Source organism: Felis catus, chromosome C1 (genome assembly GCF_018350175.1).
Source record: "Felis catus isolate Fca126 chromosome C1, F.catus_Fca126_mat1.0, whole genome shotgun sequence".
NCBI lineage: Eukaryota > Metazoa > Chordata > Mammalia > Carnivora > Felidae > Felis > Felis catus.
The window spans coordinates 107,907,450-107,931,844 of NC_058375.1; positions in this window are offsets into that span (position 1 = coordinate 107,907,450).

The window sequence follows — 24,395 nt, forward strand, 5'->3', positions numbered from 1 at the left end:
CTATGCGCAGCCTACAAGGTCAGTGCCATATACTCAACTCAGTGAAAGAAAACTGAGGGAAAACAATCTTTTAACTAGAATCTTGTTTCACTGAGTTAGAAGTGTTTGAAAACCCATGCAAGGACTAGGCAAAGTGCCTATACTCAACTCTGTCATACTCCGCTGCGGGAAAACCATCTTTCAATCAACATGCACACAAAGAATTACACAAAAACTCACACGTATATCACACATACCACAATACACACACAACACAAAAACATTTATGAAAATACACCACATACAAACACACGTACCTTACACTCAAGACACAAAACACACACGCACATTCTGCAAATACCACACACTTTGCAGACCGCACTGGCCACATTCATACTAGATACACACCTACATCACACATACATACATGACACACACCACACATTCACCACGCATATGCCACAAACATATCCAACACAGATCACACATGCCCCACACACCCACATTTATAACCCTCCCACATTACCACACTGAACACATATACAGCACACAATTTCCAAATAACTTCTCGTACATCACACACATGCCACACCCATCAAACGTACACCACAGAGAAGGCAAATACCACCTCCTCTACACATAAGCTACACAGACACCACACACACTGCACAAATGTGACAGATATAGTACACAGCTACACCACTCCTACAACGAACACAAAGCAACAGATAGTACACATACGTCACATGACACACTAATACATAAAAAAACCTCACCCATTCACCGCATACACACTACATATATAACACAGGTATCTTCCACATACACTTTACTACACATAATACACATAGAATACACACATGCATACACACCCTTCACACATATTCCACACAAAACACTCCATATATACACCATATCCATGCCAAATATACATGACACAAACACATTTATACTAAACAGACACCACATATACAATAAACACACCAAGGTAACCCATACATATATGACATAGAGAAACCAAACACAACACACTTATACAAACTCCAGCTGTTATGCCACACCACAAAACCACACATGCACCAAATAGAAAACACACGCCAAAGACCACACACGAACATCCATTACATGTGGAGCATACACACATGACATATATGGTACAATCACGGCACATATACCACACTTACAGCACACAGAAAGACACAAACATCACCTACAAACCGCCGACACACCATAAACACACCACGCTCACCACAAAAATGCGATACATTGCATATACAAGACTCGTACCATCCATAGAGAACAGGATCTTTTTGTCACTTTCTGCATAGAACAGGATCATACTCTCAACCACAGCCACTCCAATCCTATACCACACACACAACACATGTACCCATGTTCCAATGCCCTAGACCTCCATAACCATGGCTGCATGGTTATTACATCAACTTGCCAGGGTCCTGTGGCCAAACCTATTACACAGTCACAAGGTTGAGACGAGGGTGTCCAGCTGAACACCAACGATATTCCTCTGAGAGACTACATGGAATGCATCTCAGAGAGGACCGAGTGTGAAAATAGAGCAATAGGGTGAAAATGGATCCACAGAGGGCCAGAGTTCCTCACTAGGAATGAGAATGGGATCATGTGGGGAATGAAGTGACCAATGTCGTCTCCTCGCAAGCTGGCTCTCTCAGGAATAGCGGGACATGTGGACTTTGGTGAAGAGAGTACTTTACAGGCTACACCCAGCAGTCCTATCGGCAAAAGGTCGGCATTATTCCTTCAGAAAAAGAGGAAAAGCCTTGGATTTGGGTCTGTTTCTTGCCCTTTACCATCAGAGGAAATGGGCAGCAGTGATAAAGCAGTGGCTGTTTGGAGCTCCTGGCTGACGGTCAAGGGGTTAGAACCCGGCCTGGATCTGATACTCACTTCAAAGTCCCTATGGGCACTAATCACGGCCTGAATCAGACTGAACATGCATGAACCATGCACTCTGCAGGATGAAGGCACCTCTGTCAGCCAGGGGAGGGAGGCCAGCTGGCTTCACATCCCTGAAAGTACTCTAGCTAAGCATCAAGCACCCAGGGACAGAGGGGCCTGTTTTCCTCTGGGATACCAGACACTGAGAGCTGTCAATTTGGCTCAGGAACTGACTGGGAACTCACCACTAATGTTTGAACCTGGGCTGTATAACCCGACACAAACCCTTGGATCCTGGAAGGTTCAAGTGTAAACAGGGTACATTCTTCTGAGTCTCTTTCTCTGAATGGCTCCCAGGTAGAACCTGGTTTGAAAAAAAGAGCCACACAATGCAAATAGGCAACCTGAAGACCAAAGGTCTCCATTACGGAAGAAAATGGGCTAAAGTTAGAATTAAGTGCCCACTTCTATCTTCTGTCAGGCTGGCCGGCTGGGGAGTAAGAAAGACCTGAGGGCTAGTGTAAAAGGAAAACTCCATTGGCTACACCAAAGAGTAAAATTCTGCAGATCTGCATTGTTCATTAACAAACAGGAAAAGCTGGATTTGGTGGTTTTTCCTGTCCTTCCCATCAGGAAAGAGAAGCACCATTGATTTTGAGGTAAGGAGTTTCTCCATCTAGCTGGTGATAAAGTGTTTGGAGCCTGGACCTGATGCAGTGTTCTTGAAAGGGCCCTTTTGGTTCTGACTAGGTCCTGAGGCATAGTGTGCATATATAAATCATGTTTGACACAGAACGAAGGCATGTCTATCCTTCACTGCACTTACAGAGCTTACCAAGAACCAAGCACTCAGGGACAAGAAGGCCATCCTTCCTTTGATTTGAAGTTACTGTTTGCTCTCACATAGCAAAGGACAAGCGTGGGAGTTTAGCACCAGTCTTTGGTCTCTGCTTGTGCAAAGTGAGTGGAAACCCAGTTTTCCCTGAATGTGACCAAGGATTTATAAAATAGCAAATTGGTGGGAATGGCTACAAAGGAAACCAGGACATACATTACATATGGGAATGGGGTAATGCTGGGCATGTATATCTACCGTCATTTCTCTTTCCTGCATGTGTAAGACCAGTTCCCCCCCCAAACCTCTGGGATCTTCTACACACATCCACCCATACCCAACTTGGCACCTTCGTATGCCCTAGGCCTCTCATTGTGAACAGAGTTCTCATGGGAATTTACAAGAGGTCTTGTTGCCAATCTATGCCAGAATCACCAGGACACAGCCAGAGTCCCCAGTTTAAAGTAAAGGATATTGCTCAGAGACACTGATTCTGAATGGACTCCAGCAAGATCCTCGTTTGAAAAAAAGAGCAAAAGGAGGGAAATAAATCGACAGAGGGCCAAAGTACTTCATTACAAAAGAGAGCAGAATGAAGCTGACAAGGATGTGCACAACACAATCTCTGGAGAAGCTGTTGTCTATAGTAAGAAGCGCCTGTGGGTAGGGGCAAAGGGAAACACCCATTGCATGCTCTTGAGTGCCCATGTGGCAAAAGGCTTGCACCTTTCTTTCAGAAAGAGAAGGAAGGCTCCTGACCTTGGCTCCTTTGTATTCCCTAAACCTCAGGGAGGTGATTCATTGGTAACCGACCAGTTCTGATAAAGTCCTCACCCCAATGCACATTAAGTACATTAAGGAAGCCCATAAATCTGGTAAAGTCCAGCCTTTTCCTGTTGTCAGGCAAAATGGGCAATAGGTCCATGAAGGTCTGCTTTTTCCAACAGTAAACAGTAAAAGAATTGCAAAAATCAGTTCAGCTCTATGTCCATCACAGCCCTTTTACAATGGGGCACTTTAAAAAATACTTGTGGTACTTTTTCCATGTGTACCTGGGACTGGGGCTCTCTGACGAACATCCTTTTGACCCCAGCCCAATATGCTGTCTGTGCCCAAGAGTTTCATGCTGCTTGCGTGTTTTCTGCTATGCAGAACTTTGATGCTGCTATTGCAGCATCTTTTGAACCACTGTCCACTACAGGGCCGTATTCCCAACCAAGGCAGCAAGCCCAGCTTCCAATCATTGTGAGTAAAACAATGCACTGAAATAGTGTGGTGTATTTTACACAGGCCATCCCTAATATAGGGGACTCTAACTCTCTCTCACTGTTCCTCCCTATACACTCCAGTTAGTCTATATGTGGTGGCTTCTCCTTTTTTCATTTCCTGGATTAAGAACTGTGATGATTAGAGCCAATTCTCTCTAGCTAGCCTACCTCGGAATGGAGATTTTAAGGAATATTCCCAAGAAGCTGCTGAAACTTCTTTTGTTTCAGGGAACTTCCCTGTCTTCTTTGGCCTGACATGGACTGCCTAATTCCACTAGTGGAAAACCAAACCAAACCAACTAGTACAAAGCAAAGCAAAACAAAACAAAACAAAAAGCGGTCTCTGCTCATCTAGCTGAGCTGACAGGCTTTAGGACCACATGAACTCTTTTCTCTGCCCTCTGTGCCTCTGTCTGCCTTCAGGCCCTTTGGCCCCACCTCACTTTTTCTGCCTTCTCTTCCCCCTCCTCTTGTTTCTGTACCTCCTGGGTTTTGGCTTGCCTCTCTCTGGCTCTTCAATTCCTCAGGTACTATCAGCTACTCCTCCCCACATTGTCCAAAACAAAAATACCCACTTAAACTTCAGATTTCCTCACTGGTTCCCTGGGGGAAAATTGCCAAGGGTAAACTTTTAGGGGGACACAGATAAAGTATTAAGATAGTCATGCCTTTTAATTATAAAACTTTATTCGAGTAAGGTTTACTAAAGGTCAAATAAGCTCGTGTTATCTCAGTTCCAATTTGTAAGCAAAAGGATGAATTAAAGTAATGGTGAACTTTGTCTCATAGTTTTCATGGGGAATTGTTAAAATAACTTTCAGGGTCTTTGGCAACCTGAAACTTGAACATTTTGATTAAATGCTTAATTGAATTAAGTTCATCGGACATTTAGGCCACTTCCAAATCAAATGGAATGCTGAAACATTGCTTACTAAATATAGGTTGATGCTTCTGACTCCTTACGGCAACAAAACAAAACAAAACAAAAACACTAAAACAATTTCAATCCATTAAAAACATGCTTTATGATTAATGGATTCATAAGTCTACCACCTAAAAAATATTCTGGTGTAACAGGTCACAATTGGTTACTACTTAGTTTTCACTGGAGACTAAGGTTTCTAAGAGTTAAAATTCTGCTAAATGCAATTAAGGCTAATGGAAAGAAGTAACTTCATATATTAAAAATTAAGAGATATGTAAAAAAGATATAAAAAGGAAAAATGCATTTTTGGTAAAGGTAATGAATAAACAACTAAGTAAATTAATGAATAGATAACTATTTATAAATGTTTTATACATAAATAAAATTTTGACAAAAGGGTAAAACAGGACAGCATGTCTTTTTCAGTTGTTTACAATCCACAAGACCAAGCAATTGTAAACTGAGACCATAATAAGCTCAAAAACATGTAAAAAAAAAGGGGGGGGGAGGAGATACGCCTGGCTATCTGCATTACAACCTCAGCTCCTTCTTGATCGTGCTTGGATTACTCTTAACTTTTTAAATCTTAATCCTCAAGGACTAACTGCAGCTGAGTTATTCAAAAGAAGATAAACCCTCTCACCCTAGGGTGCTATGCAAAACACCTGGAAGGGGTCCACAACGGACTGAGCCCACTCAACTTCTCACCTGGGGTCGAGGATATGCTTGTGTTCTTTCAGATTCCCAACCTCTGTGGATTCCCTCTCAGTTGGTGAAGCCTTACCATGGCATGGTGGAGACCCCATGATATTTTCCAATGAACCAAGACTTCCAGAGAATGACTCTGAGTGATCAGGCCACTGCCCCCCCCCTTTTCAAGATGAAAGAAGCCTCTTCATGGACCCTTCATCCTGAAGACACTCTACAAATGCAAGCCCTTGTCCCCTGATAGAACATGGGGAAGCCTTAAATGCCTGTCTAACCGGGCAGGCATCCTCTTACAACACAATGATGTTGCATATACCCCTAACTCACATCTGATGGCCATGATTTCTGTCATGAGCAAAAATTCCATATGTGGAGCCCTGATTCTTCTTGCCCTCATTTGTCCAGACCAGGCTCAGTATTCATATTGGGCTCATTTCCTTAATCAACCTCTATTTGATAGCTTAACACTCTTAGATGGGGACATTCTTATTAACAGTAATGACAGACTTCATGGAAGGAGCCAATCTTAACCCACCCTTCTGAATGGAACAAGAGCATTGGCTTTATATGCCAAGACCTCAATGGTGGCTTCCTCCAGCACCTCCTGTGTGTGTTACTAAACTTAGCCACTTATCTGTTTGTCTCCAACTAAAACTCAACTGGTTTTGCACGTACAGCCCCAAACCTCTACAAGGCCAGACAATCTTACCTTTTTTTCAGCCACAGGTTTTTATATACCTCAAAAAACAAACATATCTCATGCTCCTAATGTTATAGCTTTCTCTAATCTCAAATATTCAGACCACCCCTGGAATAATATTCCTGGACAACCTGTTACGGAGAGACTGAGCATCATCTTCACTGGGGTAACTGGACTATTATTGACAGGGGTCCTAGAGGACATTGTGAAACAAAATATTCAAATAAGACCAGTCAAGTAGGAAGAATATTTTCTGGAAAGATGAAGGCTTGTCTGTCCCTCTAACTTCTGCACATAAAGGGAAATGAAAAGGGCATTGGCTTGTTAATCTTTGGAAGCTAGGCCTTCCCTTTTTCACTCTTACTGTTGGCCACACTGAAATGTATGCAAATTGACATATCAACATCACTTGGGCCTCCCTCCACAAGGATCAACGTGCATAGACCACTACTGGTGCTCCTTCTCCCTATGTTTTTTTGCCACCTCCACCTTACCGATCAAACCACTAGAAAATAATTATAGTATCTCCACCTCCCAGTGCTGGTTTATGTCCTGCGTAAGTAATAATAACATCACCCAATTAAATAATTCCTCTTTATTAATGCTTAGCCAGTGCGGGTTCCTGTTAATGGCTCTGAGCCCTATAGGCATACTTCAGGACAGGGTGCACTTTCCAAGCTTATTCACCTCAGTGAGGTCTCTCATACCCTCCAGTGACTCCCCAGCCTGTGCTCACAGCACAGTTCCTTTCACTGTTACAGTTCTTGCTCCCCCCTTTTATTTTCACATGTCTTGTCTTTCATATCTTTGTTCATCTCCCCACCAGACTGTGGAGTCAGGGCAGGGCAGTCAGGGACCACTTTGTCATTGTAATCCTTGCACTTAGTCCCACCAGATCCCCTAGCACAAGGTGAGTGCTTGGAGAAGTTACTGAATGAAGAAGAAATAGAAGGACCCTGGACCCCTCCATCTGGATTTTGTTTGGCTTCCTCTGTGGAGATATATGCTAGTAATCGGAGATTCCTGTTGTATCTGAGGCAGGGGAAATCCAGAATGACCTCTGCATGACCTTTCCCTTGTTCCATTCCTCCAGAAAATCTCAGTGGGTGCCACTGACACAGGAGGCTGCCTGTCAAGTTCTTTACATAGAAATTAATTGGTGCTGAAAAACATTTCATTATTAATTATAAAATAAATTCAGATGAACTATAATCTGTACACTGAGCTACAGTGTTTTAAATTGACTGAGTAATTGAAATGTTTTATTTTTCCCTGAAAAGCACTTTATCCACAAGCATCCTATGTTGGTATATTTCTTTGATGTTTATGAAGCACCTCACAAAATGTTTTGTGTGTGAGCAAAGTCCTCCAAGATAAAATGTCTGAGTCGTGGTAGCAGGTTCAAAATAGAGGTGTAAAATTATCAAGACCAAATCATCTGCTCATGTTTTTCCCATTTTTTTCCCAAACATGTATTTAAATTCTCATTAGTTAACATACAGTGCAACACTGGTGTCAGGATTAGAATTCAGTGATTCCTCACTTACAGACAACACCCAGTGCTCATGATAACAAGTGCCTTCTTCAATGCCCATCTCCCATAGCCCATCTTCCACCCACCCAGAAAAAGAAATCAATGAATCGATCCCTTTGACAGTTGCACCAAAGATACTTTTTAAGATACTTAGAAATCACTTTAACCAAAGAGGTATAAGATGTGGAGTCTGAAATCTTATGAAGGAAATGGAAGAGGACAAAAAGAAATGGGAAAACTTTCCAGGCCCATGGTTTGGAAGTACAAACATGGTTGAAGTGTCTATCCTACCCTACGCAATCTACAAATTAATGCAATCCCTATCAAAATACCACCAGCATCTCTGCATCTCTCACAGAATGGATTCTAAAATTTGTTTGCAATGAAAAAAGTCCTCAGATAACCAAAGCAATCCTGAAAAAGCAAAGCAAAGCTGGAGGCATCATTTTGAACATATTGCTAAGAGCAGTTAAAAGAAAAAAAAAAGGAAAAAGAAAAAAAAAAGCCTAATGATTTATTGTGACTGATTCACTTATTCCAAGAATGCTTGCATTTATTTTGTCTTTATGCTTATACTTCAGCAGTAATCAAATAAAATCAAATGTTTGCCACTGATATTTAGAATGAATGATGAAAAACATGAAATCATTATGCATTATCCTGAAGATTCAATGTTTATTTATGACATTTTCTAATCAGAAGTGTTTCAAAATATTCAAACTCCTCATTTCTATGTGATAGTAGAATTTGAAAAAAATGCAGGAACCACAAATGACAGACTGTCTTTCAAGTGAATTTAGATATTTCTATATTTGTGTCAGATATCAGTTATCTGGAGAACACACAGAGTTACTCAAAGCTCAAACTCCGGGAGACTTCCCACTTCAGTCAATTATGTTACTATAATGTCCATGTAGCCAAAGGCATAAAAACAAAGACTGATGTGTCCCTGTGTGTTTAATACAATCCGAAGACAGGTATCATGCTGCAAAGCAATCAGGTTAGATGTTAGAATAGAGACAATAAAACGCAAATGCACTTCAATGCAAGTGGTGCAGGAAAAAGCCCACTTCAGGGGCAAGAAGAGACTGAGATCAGGGGTCAGAGTCAGGAATCACTGGTCTGTTCCCAGACAGTGACAAAAAGCTTTAGGTGAGCGCCCGCTGGGGTGGTGTGCCACCACACAGCAATTCGTTTTTGATGGGAAAGAACATCTGATTCTCTATTACTGAGAATTCAGTGCTTGGCAGGATTGTATTGGCACAGATGGTCACTTCTTGCTCTCTACCAACCTTCTGGAATGACTGAGCTTCCTACCCTCTGAGATTAGTATCTCAGAGTTGGTTTGTCCATGCATAGTCCATACCTTGAAGAGGTGAGGTTAGAAAAAATAAACTCCATGACTCCAAAGACCAGAACCCATTTCCATGGACTTGGGTGTCAGCCAAAAGCCAGACAAGAGCCCCCAAATCACCACTGCTTTATCACTGAAGGAAAGGAATGGAAAATAGTGATACCCCTTTTGCACACAGGGCTTATAAGTGTAGCTAATGGATGTTCCCCTTAGACCTGGCCCACAGATGTTGCTGATGACACCAACCTTGCCAGGGAAAAGTGCTAGTGACTTCATTTGAAGTTTTATTCCATTTTCTTCAGTGATGAAGAAATTTGGCCCTCCGTACATCCCTTCAGAGTCCCTTGCTCTTTCATTAATGAGGATTTCATGAGGGGACCTACACAGACATGATCTGGGAGCATTTTCTGATGTTAACAGAAAATGGAGTTGTGACCAGTTCCCAGTAATCTGGGATGGCGTGAGCAACATGAGTCACGGAACTCCTCTGCAAGACCTACCTTGGCAAAAGGTGTCATAGGGCATCAGAAGCTGTTCAGCACAAGAGATTTGCTTGTGCACAGGAACAGATGATGTTCAGAAGGATCTGATCTCCTTTCTGGAGCAAGGGCCTAGGGCTAAATTCAGGAGCTATAGGGCTGTCATTCAGACAGTGCCCAGCCCTTCCCAGGGAGCCTGCACTCACACCATGTGTCATCACATAGCAATTTTCTGATATCGAAAAGGAAAGGTTGACCTCCTGCCAGGAAGAACTCTGTGTTTGACGGGTTTCTGTTACCATGGGACCATTGTCCTGCTCTATGTCCACCCCTTTCAAGAAAGCCTGAGGTACCTAGCTCCTGAGACACTGACGGTTCCTGTGTGTAAAGTCCATTCACCGAGCAGGGTGGGGCATAAAAATACTCAAAGACTAAAATACCAGAGACTGAATCTGCAAATTTGCCAGGAGCAAGAGCGAGCCTTATGAGTCACAAGTACCTCTGTCCTCAGATGGGAAGGGCTTGAAAGCTTGTGATAGCTTGACACTTTACTGACCTTATTGACATTGGGGTGTAGAACATTGCCCGCAGGACTCCTTTGTATAGCTAGTGGGTGTTCTATTTCTCTTCAGGCCGCAGGTCTTTTCTACTCCTTGGACACCGAACTTGCACAGGGAATTGTGATAGTAACATTATCTACAGCTTCATTCTGTTCTCATCTGAGATGAAGAACTTTAGCCCTCAGTATACCTTTTTCAATTTCCTTACACTTATCCTAACTCTGTGTTCACTGGGAGACATTCCGTGCTGGAGTCTGGCAGCCTCTTTTTCCAATTTTATTTGTGGAGACTTGCCAAGTTTCCATCTATTTGGAATCGTTTGAGGAACAGGTGCCCCTGGGGTGTCTGCCAGATCTACCTTGAGAACAGGAGGTACTGGGGACTTGAGTGTGCTAAGCAGAAGAGGATTGCTTGTGGGTAGGGGCGGGTGATATTTGTGACAAAAGTTGATGGAGATGTGGTCACAGTCAGAAGTAAAAAAAAAAAAGTCACAAAGATAGGGCTGATTATTATTTTTTAACATAATTTATTCTTAAATTGGCTTATATACAACACCCAATGCTCATCCCAAGTGCCCTCTTCAATGTCTATCACCCATTTTCCCTCTCCCCCACTCCTCCATCTACCCTCAGTTTGTTCTCTGTATTTAAGAGGTTCTTATATTTTGCCCCCTCTCTCTCTGTAACTAGGTTTTCCCCTTCCCTTCCTCCACGGTCTTATGTTAAGTTTCTCAAGAATTACATGTGAGTGAAAACATATGATATCTGCCCTTCTCTGACTGACTTATGTCGTTCAGCATAATACCTTCCAGTTCTATCCACGTTGTTGCAAATGGCAAGATTTCATTCTTTCTCATTGCAGATAGGGCCGATTAACTCCAAGTGAACATACATGAAAGTTGCTTTCTACCCGCACAACTAATTTCTGGTATCAGTGAAAACATGTTGCCCTCCTCAATCCTTGGGGCATTGAAGTCTTATGTTTGTGCAGTTGCTATTACTATACTCTCGCCCCTGTGGTAGACTGCCAGAAAATCCTGCTTTCTGAGACTCTAAGGGATCCTGCATGCCCAGTCGTTTTTCCAGCAGGTGATGGTAGAATAAAATGACTCAAAAAAATTAAACAAAATCAGAACCCAGTCCCACAGACTTGGGCATCAGCCCGTATTCAAACACCGCCCTCCAAATCACGACTGCTTTGACCCACTGACAGTAAAAGCTGCAAATCTGGCAGGAGCCCCAAACCCTCCTACATTGTTTGAGGTCAAATGTAGGGTTTCTTATGCTACATTAGGGCTCCCAGGTGTAGCTAAAATATGTTCCAGTTTTCTATAGCCCACAGGTTTTCCAAAGTCGTAGGACACCAAACTTCCCTGGGGAATCGTGCCAGTCACTTCATTCACAGCTCTATTCTATTATCTTCTGAGATAATTTGTCTTATTAAATATAATTTACTGTCAAATTGGTTTTCATACAACACCCAGTGCTCATCCCAACAGGTGCCCTCCTCAATGCCCATCACCCACTTTCCCCTCTCCCCACCCCCAATCAACCCTCATTTTTTTCTTAGTATTTAAGAGTCTTTTATGGTTTTCTTCCCTCCCTCTCTGTAACTTTTTTCCCCCTGTCCCTACACCACGGTCTCTGTTAAGTTTCTCAGGCTCTATATAAGAGTGAAAAAGATATGGTATCTGTCTTTGCTTGACTTATTTCACCTAGCGTAATACCCTCAAGTTCCATCCACATTGCTTACAAATGGCCAGATTTCATTCTCATTGCCAAATAGTATTCCATTGTATATACAAACCACATCTTCTTCATCCATTGGTCAGTTGATGGACACTTAGGCTCTTTCCATAATTTGGCTATTGTTGAAAGTGCTGCTGTAAACATTGGGGTACAAGAGCTCCTATGCATCAGCACTCTTGTATCCCTTGGGTAAATTCTTACCAGTGCTACTACTGGGTCATAGGGTAGTTCTATTTTTAATTTGTTGAGGAACCTCCACACTGTTTTGCAGAGTGGCTGCACCAGCTTGCATTCCCACCAACATTACAAGAGGGTTCCCATCTCTCCGAATCCTCTCCAGCATCTACAGTCTCCTGATTTGTTCATTTTAGTCACTATGACTGATGTGAGGTGGTATCTCAGCATGGTTTTGATTTGTATTTCACTGATGAGGAGTGATATTGAGCACCTTTTCATGCAAGACAAAGAATTTGGACAGCTTGATCTCTTTCTAACCGGGTTTTCCTGTGAGGGATTGAGAGTCTGAGCCTGGAAGTATTTTTTTCTGATTTTAATTGTGGAGTCCTGCTAAGTTCCCTTATATCCAGGAGAACATGGGCAATGGGTTCGTCGTGGGCTCACCTGTGAGACCTATCTTGACAACAGAAAGCAAAAGGCCCTGGGAAGGGGCAAGTGTTACTGGGAAGGAGACATCCTCACTTCTGCACAAGGGGAGATGGAGATCAGAGGTCAGAGTCAGGAACCACGTGGATGTTACTCAGAGAGTATCCACCGTTCACAACCAGCTAACACATGGTGTATCCTAAGGACACATTCCCTCCTTTACTGAGACCTATGTGTTTGGCAGGTTTCTGTTGGCCTGAGGGAGGTTGGTTGTGTTGGAGAAGTGGATAAGGTACACCAAAGATGCCTGACTGGACTAAAACAAACGCTGGTCTCTAGCTTAGAGACCCCCTCCTCCGGTTTCTTCTTCGTTTGCTGTGCGCGTGAAAACCCCCACAGATATGGAGGCTGTCGGCTCTAAATTACTCTCCCCACTGGCATTCTGGGCTCAGACCTTTGGAGAAACAGTCTCCTCTGAGCCCGCCGGTGTTAAAATAAATCTCCAATCCACCAAGATCTCCGAGGGCCACTTGGTTTTTCCACCAGTGTTCCAGCCTGGCTCCATAACATACTTGGTTCCCTGACCGGGGAAACCCAACTGCGCTGGCCCATTATTGCCACCTGTTTGGGAGAACAGTGAGGCGGTGACAGAATGAGGGATCACAAGGGAGAGTGCGCGCCCTGCCTAAATGTTGGCAGTCTCCTTCTCTGTCCCCTTCAGGCCGGCCCTGCTCTGCCGTTCCCACCGGACTCGAGGAGACTTGGCAGGTGAGGACCTGGACCCGACGTCAGAACCAGTAAGGCTGGGGCCCAATCTAGTCAGACCCACTCACAAGAGTGGAAGGGGGACCTGATCACTCCCCGAGACTTCAGAAACCTCACAGATAGGGATTCTATGGTAAGGAATTATAATAACCTCTGGTGTGCATGTGAATGGGAATATGCGACTTGGTCTAACTTGCCTGCTGAGTTTGATTCTGTGACACCACAAGCAGGTGCCCTTGAGGTGTTCAAGGGGCCACGGAGTCTGAGTGGGCCCATCTGCGATTTCATGATGGATGGCACTCAGTCTGTGGCAAAATCAGAATGTTTCTGATCGTGGGTCACAGGGCCGGAAACTGTGGGGCTGAGTGTGGCCTGGGTTGCTTCCGGATAGAGCCAGGTGGGCATCTGGCTGGTCTGTTCATTGGAGGGGGCGCCCCTGTCCCTCTGTCTTTGTGACTCTGTCTCACAGGAGCATTGTGAGATCGGGACAGAGCCACGAGAGCCAGGCAAAGGTTTTAGCTGCTTTATCCGGAGACTCACCCAGGGAGCCAAAGAAGCGATACACTGTTCCCCTAGTGTTCCCCTCTTCATGACTCTTTTGGCTCCCTCCCTTCGCCCCTGAGCTTGAAACTCCTCCCCTGGCGTACTGGTTCCTGCCACTGCCACTGCCAGCGACAGCCGCCCGCTTCTCCTCCCCTTACAGACCAGAAAACCCTCCCCCACAAGGCCCGGCAGGCAGAATGCCCCCTCGGCCAGGCGCAGGTGCTCTCCAGATGATGGTCCACATCCACTGATATCAAGAGGCCCTCAGGGGGATCAGAGCAGGGGGCTGAGAAGGCCATAAATATGCCCAGCCGCAAGGGGAAAGGACAATGAAAAGAATAAATGTCCCAACGAGGGAGGGTCTCAAAAATCCAGAGCAAATTAGGAGGAACCTCAAGAAGGGGACCTTATTGGTCTAGCCGAGATAGAACCAGACTAAACGGGGGGCACTCTCTCTGGCCCTGTTCCTCTGCTTAATAGATGTGAAGGATTCTCCCTCATTTCCCAGGTTAATGGCTATAATTGGAGCCATATGAGGTTAGTCTACCTCGGGACAGGGACTTTAAGGAATATTCCCAAGCAGTTGCTGCTTCTGCCTTCCCTTCCCCCTCATGTTTCTGCACCAACTTGGGTGTGTCCTATGCCATCCTCAGTGTCTCGTGCACCACTGGTTACTTCTCCCACCCTGCAAGTCAAGGAGCAAAGTGCTCCCCCGCCTTGGACAACCCATTTCAGATATCTCCACTGGTGCCCCAAATGAAAATTGACAATGGGGGAAAATTGACTTTTAGGTGGATGCGGTTGAAACATTCGATGTTTAAACTAATTTAAGTTTATGGGACCTGTCTTTAAAGTTATCGGCAAAGGTCAAATAAGCTCAGGTTATCTCGGTTGCAATTTGTTAATGAGAGTTAATTTTGTCTGTCTCAGTGTTTTCATAGGTAATTGTTAAGATAACTTTCAACGTCCTTGGTAACTTGAAACTTTCCAAATGGGATGGAATGCTAAAACTTTCCATTATTGCTTTACCATTTTATGACGGAGCTAAGCTTTCCATTATTGAACATAGGTTTATGTTTTTCACTTCTTATTGCTGAGAAATTAAGGACCTATTGGAAAACATGTTTTGTACTTAATTGGTTCATGAATTTACCATCTAAAGAAATTCTGATGTAAACACTTCTCAATTGGTTACTAAGTCCTCAATTGGAGAATAAGATTTCCTAAGAGTTAAAATTCTGCTAAATATACTTAAGACTGATGAAAATAAAGAGAGCAACTCTGTATGTAGGAAAATAGGAGGTACATAAGAAAGACATAAGGAAGTTGAAGGTAGAAGAAAGTAATTTTGTCCTAAATGAGACTGGTTATTTGGAAAGAAATGGCTAAGATCCAGCAGAACAAAATACTTAGAGCTCAAAACTGGGGCTTCCATTAACTGATAGAATGTGTCGGAGGGACAGCCAGCCAAAAATCTCTGTCACTTAAAATCAGAATGCAGGACTCCCAGGTGTATTCCTTCAGAGGGCTCCCTTTGCCTAAGCCCACAGGCATTTCTTATTCTCGATACAACCAGGTAGATAGGAGGCTTTGCTGGGTACTTGTTCTCAAAATTCTTCATTCTCTTGTGTGAGAAAGAACTCTGGCAGTCTGTGTCTCACTGTCCACCACTTACCGTTTTCTTAAAAAACAGTGCTGCACGGGGCGCCTGGGTGGCGCAGTCGGTTAAGCGTCCGACTTCAGCCAGGTCACGATCTCGCGGTCCGGGATTTCGAGCCCCGCGTCAGGCTCTGGGCTGATGGCTCAGAGCCTGGAGCCTGTTTCCGATTCTGTGTCTCCCTCTCTCTCTGCCCCTCCCCCGTTCATGCTCTGTCTCTCTCTGTCCCAAAAATAAATAAACGTTGAAAAAAAAAAAATTAAAAAAAAAAAAAAAAAAAACAGTGCTGCATGAAATTTATCAGAGCCAGTCTTTGAAGAATATCTTCTTTCAGCACTGGAATCTGGTGGTGTCCTTATGGTTATGACATAGGTATTACAATGGGCCACTGTCAATTTGGTTTCAGAATTATGTGACCATCTCCAAACCTAGGATCTGTGAATGTTCCCAGACAATATTCTTGTGGGTAGGCTTATCCAGAAGTTAGAGGTAGGCCATGCCTCATGTTTGCTTAGAGGGTGAGGAAACATAGATAAATCTTTCCTCGATTTGGCCAGTGGCCTTTTGAATGCAAAACTTTGTCTCCCTTGTTAGTCATTCTTATCCCATTTCTGCTTTTCTAACTTAACCTCCCTTCACACACTAAGACCATGGGGCCGGCCTGTAAACAAGCAAGTTCCAAGGATGGATATGTAGGTTTCAGAAAATTCCTGATCAAGGCAGTGCTCTGAGTCTGATATCGATGATGAGAGCTGTACATTCTGTCGTTGAGCCCTCAGTTCATAGCAGGCTACTGTATCATGGGAATGGTTAGCCACATGGACCTCTGACCTTAATTGAGGGACTTACCCTCATGCTGACGAAGAGGCAGACTGTGCATGTGCAGCATGCTCCATGACCTGACCAGCTCACAAATAGCCTTCTGAATGTATCAAGAACCAGGCTTTTTTCCCATCTCTTTATCCTCCCATGGAAGAATATTCTTCACATCTCATTATCACTAGGGCCCCTGTCTTATGATATGATGGGCAGAAGCACACAAAAAGCCACTGTTTCCCTCTACTTCTTAAGGGAGAACGTGGGTCTTTTGCTCACAGGTCTCCAAGGGGGCATCTTTGGGAACAGTCCTGTAGCTCAAGCCCACAAAAGATTTTCCTGACACCTGACCAAGCCTACTTTCTCCTCTATTGTACTGGTCAGTGTTTTCTAAACAGCACGCAATTCTTATCCCCAAATAAAGTTCTCTGACCCTAGGAGTTATCCAGTTTCATGAGAGTACTTTATTGTCCATCAACGTTTATCTTGCTCTCCATTCAATTCTCTCCACCAGAATAGCTCAGGTTTGCAAATGTCCACTGTGAACCAAATCTTGTGTCTGTGGGACAGTTTGAGCCAAAAGGGCCCTGTCATTTTTGTTTCAGGACTCCATGGGCATGCAGAGTCCTAGGCCATTTGAACGGGTCCAGCCGAAAACTGTTTGGAGGCTAGGCCAAATGTATTAGAGGGGAGTTGGCCTCCTTTCTGGTCCTAGGAGAAATGAAGTATAACATGCCCTTTTTACATTCATCACATTCCCATTGGATGGACATATCGAACTCCCTTGGTCCTGGCTTCAGCCAGTCCGTTTCACTTACTGTCTTTCTGACTCAGTCTTTGTTCACCCTTTTGAGCCATGGAGCTGGCATTCATGCAGAGGGGCTTTGGGTGCCCACTCAATCCCTCACTCAGTGATAGCCCTGAGCCTGGGATATCCGAAGAGAGACTAGCCCTCCAATCCCTCAGCTTGGTGATTGGCTGTTTGTAACAAGGAGTGGGGAGACGGGAGCCAGCTTGCCTCATTGCCCTGCCTGATGGAAGGGCCTTCCCTCTGAAAAGCAAGCTGTTCATACGTGCAGGAGGCCATCCCAGAAAGAGCCTTTTATTGGAAGAGTGTCCCAGGATCCCTTTCCACACTTTGGGACATCTGGAGACACCTCGTGGCTACAGCAATGTCACTGCTCACTCCATTCAGTGCTGGGAAAACAAGAAAGGAAGACAAAGTCCTAGGGCTCTCTAGATCCTTCTGAAAGAAGAAGGTAGGCCTGTTGCTCACACTGCTCCCAGATGCAGACTCTAGAGGCCTCTTTTGCATAAGTCCTCAGGCCTTTCTTCTTCCCATAGCCAGTTTGCCAGAACAGGTGCTGGGCACTTCTTTCTCCGTATAAAATCCCTTCCTATCTCTGAAGAGCTCTGGCCCTATCCCCATCACAATCTTCGCTCATTTTTAGAAACAGAGTTCTCCCCACAATCTGTACAGAGTCAGTGTCTCACAGTCATATCCTCTGCCTTTCACCTGGGAGTCTGACCCAGACCTTTTGACTGTGGGACAGATTTCCCCACAGGGCTCCTTCTTCGTTAATTCATTGTGTTTCACAGGTATGTGGCTCTCAATTTGCCCAGGGATTTGTAGTTGCCCAAAAATGGATGTTTGGGTGAAGATTGGGCCAGAGACTTGGGCAGGGAATTGGCCTCCTTTTGGCCAAGGCCCAAAGAAGGAAAGCATCTTCTTTCTAAGTGGGTCCCAGTTCCCACGGGAAATGTCGAACTTTGGCCCACCCTTGGACCAATTTCCTTCCCCTTGCTTTCTGACTTGTCCTCCCCTTAGGAGCCATGGTGACATCACTCACCTGGCACCTCTGGGTAGGCATCAAACTCCCACTCTGCTCCTGTGCTCAGGAAGAGCTTTCAGGCTCTGATTTAAATAAGAAAAAATGGCCCTTAGTCCCCGAGTGCTTGCTGTGGTATGGGAGGTGAAGGGGAGCCAGGTTTCCTCCCTGAGCTGGATGACTGAGTTGCCTTCATTCCAGGAAGCACCCAGTCTGCACATGGGCAGTATGGACCAGGCAATGGTCAGTACAGGAAGAACCTTTTCCAGGAATAGGGTATGAAGTCCTCATTCCAGACTCGAGCAAGAGCCAGCAGAACCCAATAGCGACACCTCAAATACCGCCTCCTCGGTCAACTGCTACAAAAATTTGGAGGGACAGACATAACCAGATATCTCTGTCTCCGAAAGATTGAATGGAATTTTCTTGTTGACAGGGCTTTCAAGTGTACCTTTTCGGAAGGCTCCCTTTGCCTAAGCCCATGAGCGTTTCTATATCCGGATACAAGCAGCTTAATAGGAAACTGTGCTCGGTACTTTATTCTCAACATTCTCCAAATCTCAAGTGTGATGAAGAACTCTCAGAGTCTGTGTCTCCATTTCCACCACTTAGCTTTTTTTTTGTCCAAAGAGTTTCTGCATGGAGGTTATCCAGAGCAAGTGACTTAGAGTAATATCCCTTTCTTTCAGCTTGAGAGTTTGGCGGTGTCCTTTGGATGGTGATACAGGTTTTACTTTGGGTCCTCCTCAAGATAGTTTTAGGATTTGTGGGCAACACCACACCTAGGGTGTGTAATACCTAGAGAGAATGCTTGAGGGTAGTTGAAGCCAGAGGTTAGGGGAGTGTCCTGCCTCCTGTGTAAGAGAAGATGAAGGGATGATCGGGAGATAGCTCCTTCTTTGACTTGACCCATGCCTGTTGGAATGCAGAGCTTGGACTCAACTTCCTATCCCAATGCTGCTTTTTTCACTTGGTCGCAGCCACGCACCAAGACCACGGGGCTGCCCTATCCACAAATTCTAAGATTGGTTGGCCATAAATTTGTGGGTCCAATTCTGGATTTTCTATTCTATGCCATTGGTCTATGTGTCTGTTTTGGGGCCAATACCATGTCTTGATGATTACAGATTTGTAGTAGAGGCTAAAATCTGGGTATGTGATGCGTCCTGCTTTGGTCTTCTTCAATATTTCTTTGGTTATTTCGGGTCTTTTGTAGTTCTGTACTAATTTTAGGACTGTTCTAAGTAGGATACTGGAGCAATTTTTATTGGGATTGCACTGAATGTGTAGGGTGCTTTGGGTAGTATTAACATTTAACAATATTTATTCTTCCAATTCACGAGAACGGAATGTTTTTCCATTTCTTTGTGTTTCTTCAATTTCTTTCTATAGTTTTCAGAATAGAGATCTTTTACATCTTTGGTTAGGTTTATTCCTAGGGATTTTATGGTTCTTGGTGCAACTATGAATGGCATCAGTTTATTTCTCTTTCTAATGCTTCATTATCGATGTTTAAAAATGCAACCGATTTCTGCACATTGATGTACCCTGTGACTTTGGTGAATTCATGTATCATTTATAGCAGACTTTTGGTGGAGTCTTTCAGGTTGCCCATGTACAGTATCATGTCGTCTGTAAAAAGTGAGAAAAGTTTTTCTTCATCTTCACCTATTTTGATGCCTTTAATTTTGTTATCTGGTTGCTGATGCTAGGACGTCCAACACTATGTTAAACAACAGTGGTGAGAGTGGACATCCCTGTCGTGTTCCTAATCTCAGGGGGAAAGCTCTGTTTTTCCCCACTGAGGATATTAGCTGTGGGCTTTTCATAAATGGCTTTTTGATGTTTAAATGTGTTCCTTCTATCCCGAATTTCTCAATGGTTTTTATTAAGAACCGATACTGTATTTTGTGAAATGCTTTTTCTGCAACTATTGACAAGATATTATGGTTCTTATGTATTCTTTTAGTAATGTGATGTATCACATTGATTGATTTGCAAATATTGAACAAGCCTTGCAGCCCCGGACGAATCCTACTTGATCACGATGAATACTTTTTTCTTTGAAAATATGAAGTTTATTGTCATATTTGTTTCCATACAACACACAGTTCTCATCCCAAAAGTGAATACTTTTTATATGCTGTTGAATTCGATTTGCTAGTATCTTGTTTAGAATTTTTACATCCATATTCATCAGATATATTGGCCTGTAGTTCTCTTTATTTGCTGGGTCTCTGTCTGGTTTGGTAATCAAAGTAATGCTGGTTTCATAGAAGGCGTCTGGAAGTTTTCCTTCTCTTTCTATTTTTTTTAGAACAGCTTGAGAGGATAGTTATTAACTCTGCTTTAAATATCTGGTAGAATTCCCCAGAAAAGCCAGGACTCTTATTTGTTCAGAGATTTTTGATAAATGATTCAATTTCTTCACTAGTTATGGGTCTGTGCAAATTTTTCTATTTCTTCCCATTTGAGTTTTGGTATTGTGTGGGTGTCTGGGAATTTACACATTTCTTCCAGGTTGTCCAGTTTAATTTTTCATAGCAATTTCTGATGATTGCTTATATTTCTGAGGGATTATTTTTAATAAATCCATTTTCATTCTTGATTTTATCTACTTGGGTCTTCTCCCTTTTATTTTTGAGAAGCCAGGCTAGAGGTTTATCAGTTGTTTATTTTTTCAAAAAAAAAACCCAAACTCTTCTATTCATTGATCTGTTCTACTGATTTTTTTTTTTTTTGGATTTTTTGTTTCGTTTATTTGTGCTCTGATCTTTACTATTTCTCTTCTGTTACTGGTTTTGGGTCTCTTTGCTGTTCTGCTTCTATTTCTTTTAGGTTTGCATTTAGGTTTTCTATTTGGGATTTTTCTTGTTTCTTGAGCTAGGCTTGGATTGCAATGTATTTTACTCTCAGGATTGCCTTCGCTGTATCCCAATGCATTTGGATTGTTGTAATTTCAACTTCATTTGTTTCCATATATTTTTAAATTTCTTCTCTAAATGCCTGGTTGACCCGTTCATTATTTAGTAGGGAGTTCTTAACCTCCATGCTTCTGGAGGTTTTCCAGACTTTTTCCTGTGGTTTATTTCAAGTTTCATAGCATTGTGGCCTGAAAGTGTGCATGCTATGATTTCACCTCTTTTATACTTATTAAGGGCTGTTTTTTGACGCAGTTATGTGACCTATCTTGGAGAATGTTCCATGTGCACTCGAGAAAAAGTATATTCTGTTGCTTTGGGATGCAGAGTTTTAAACATATGTCAAGTCCATCGGATCCAGTGTAACATTCATGGCCTTTGTGTCTTTAATTGGTTCTGTTTCTAGATGGTCTATCCATTGTTGTAAGAAGAGTATTAAAGTCCCCTGCAATTACCACATTCTTATCAATAATGTTGCCTATTTTGTGATTCTTTTATATAATCGGGGGCTTCCATATTTAGTGCATAATTTATAATTGTTAGCTCTTCCTGATGGATAGACCCTGTAATTATTATGTAATACCCTTCTTCATTTCTTGTTACAGCCTTTAATTTAAATCCCAGTTTGATACGATTTGACTTACAGTAGCATGATAGTTCTCCATCCCTTCACTTTCAGTCTGAAGGCTGTTCTCAGGTCTACAATGAGTTTCTTGTAGACAGCAAATAGATGAGTCTTGTTTTTTTATCCATTCTGATACCCTATGTCTTTTGGTTGGAGAATTTAGTCCATTCAGTGTTATTATTGAAGGATATGGTTTTAAAGTCATTGTGATGTCTGTAGGTTTCCTGCTTGTTGAGGTGTCTCTCGTGCTTTGTGCTCCTTGCAACATTTCACTCACAGAGTCCCTCTTAGAATCTTTTGTAAGGCTGTGATGAATTCCAATTTTTTTGTGTGTGGGAAAACCTTTCTCTCTCCTATTCCGAATGTCAGAATTGCTGGATAAATGATTCTTGGCTGCATATTTTTTCTGTTCATCACATTGAAAATTTCCTGTCATTCCTTTCTGGCCTGCCAAGTTTCAGTGGATATGTTTGCTACTACCCTTATATGGCTAACTTTGTATGTTAAGGCCTGTTTATCCCTAGCTCCTTTCAGAATTTTCTCTTTATCCTTGTATTTTGCCAGCTTCACTATGATATGTCATGCAAAAGATTGATTCAAGTTATGTCTGAAGGGAGTTCTCTGTGCGTGTTGGATTTGAATGCCTTTTTCTTTCCCCAGATCAGGGAAGTTCTCAGCTATGATTTGTTTAATTACACTTTCAACCCCTTTCTCCTTCTTCCTCTTCTTCCTCTTCTTTCTTCTTCCTCTTCTTCTTCTGGAATTCCTATGATACGGATATTGTTCAGTTTGATTTCATCACTTTGTTCTCTAATTCTCCCCTCATATTTTTATCTCTTTTTCTCAGCTTCCTCTTTTTCCATAATTCTATCTTTTAATTAACCTAATCTCTCCTCTGCTTCTTCAATCCGTGCTATGGCCACCTCCATGTTATTTTGCACCTCATTTACAGCATTTTTTAATTCCTCATCACTATCTTTTAGTCCTTAATCTCTGTATCAATAGATTCTCTGTTGTTCTCTATGCTTTTTTCAAGGCCAACGATTAATTTTATGACTATTACTCTAAATTCTTCTTCCTTTATATTGCTTAAACCAGTTTTGATCAATTTTTTTAGCTGTCGCTACTTCCTGGAGTTTCTTTTGAGGAGAATTCTTCCGTTTCATTATTTCGGCTAGTAGTTCCTGCCGTAGCTCCAAACTGCCGGACATTTCTCCTGTGCTGTCCGGAGACACTTGTGTTGGTGGGTGGGGCCCCAGTCAGACCCGATGTCTGCCCCCAGCCTACTGCCAAGGCCACAGCCAGACTGGTGTGTGTGTACCTTATCTTCCCTTCTCCCAGAGGCAGCACTCACTGTGGAATGGTGTGGCCCCTGTGTGGGCTGTTTGCACACTGCCATGCTTGTTGTGATGTTTCAATGGGATCTGGCCAATGGTGTAATAGATGGGGTGGATCCGCAAGGTGCACAGGGGCAGGAGGGGCAGGCTTAGCTAGTTTTGCCATCAGTGCTCCCCTGCTGGAGGGGCCCTGCAGCACCAGGAGGGAGGCAGACCCATCGGAGGGATGGATCAACAGAAGAGAGTGTTGGGCGTTTGCACTGTGCAAGCAAGTTTGTTGATGGGAACAGGTTCCCTTTGTAATTTTGTTTGGGGGATGGGAGGGAGAAATGGCTCTTACCAGCGCCTTTGTTCACCCACTGAGCTCTGTCCTTCCGGGGCTCAACAACTCTCCTTCCTGGCGTCCTCTTGCCCTCCCCACTCTCTGAGAGCAGAGCTGTTGGCTTTTAAAATTCCAGATGTTAAGTCCTGCTGGGTGTCAGAACTCATGCAGTCCGGCCCTTCTGCCTTTGCAAGTCAGACTTTGGGGGCTCTTCCTTGCCTTGGGGGCTGCCCCTCCACCAGTCCGTGTAGCACACACCGGCTCTCTGTCTTTCCTACCCTCTTCCGTGGGCCTCTTGTCTACACTTGGCTCTGGAGAGTCCATTCTACTGGTCTTCCGGTGGTTTTCTTGGTTATTTAGGCCGATAAGTGAATCTAAGTGATCAGAAGGACGAGGTGAGCACAGCATCTTCCTATGCTGCCATCTTCCCTTCAATCTGTAGAGCACATTCTAAAGAGGATTAGAGATCATTACAAATCTTAAACTTTAAGTTATTTATTTAACCGAGATGGCAATAAGAGACTCCAAAGGCAAATATGTAACATTACACAGTTGTTATCAAAACCTAGCTCCTTTACAATTGAGAAATTTTAACTTTAAGTAATCAAAGACTTGATAAAGACAAAACCTAAAGCTTTGGTTTTCCTGGCAGACAAAAAAGAAAGCAAAGCAAAAGAAACCAAAACTTTACATTTTCTTATCAAGATGTCAACAATCCAAGAAATCATGGTCTTTCCAAAAGAGAAATTTAATCTTATATCATTAGAGCTTTAGAATCCATCCATGGCAACCTTAGTCCATCCTTACCACCCAGAAAATTCCTTTCCAAAGATTTCCCTTTGCGGACCTTCTACAACTTTCCTTTGCCTTCAGATTTTGTTGCAAGCCATTTCTCTTTGCCCTAGTCCATATGTATCTCTTATTTATTTGTTTATTCCTGAGACTGTCCGCTTGCCAGGGGATTGTA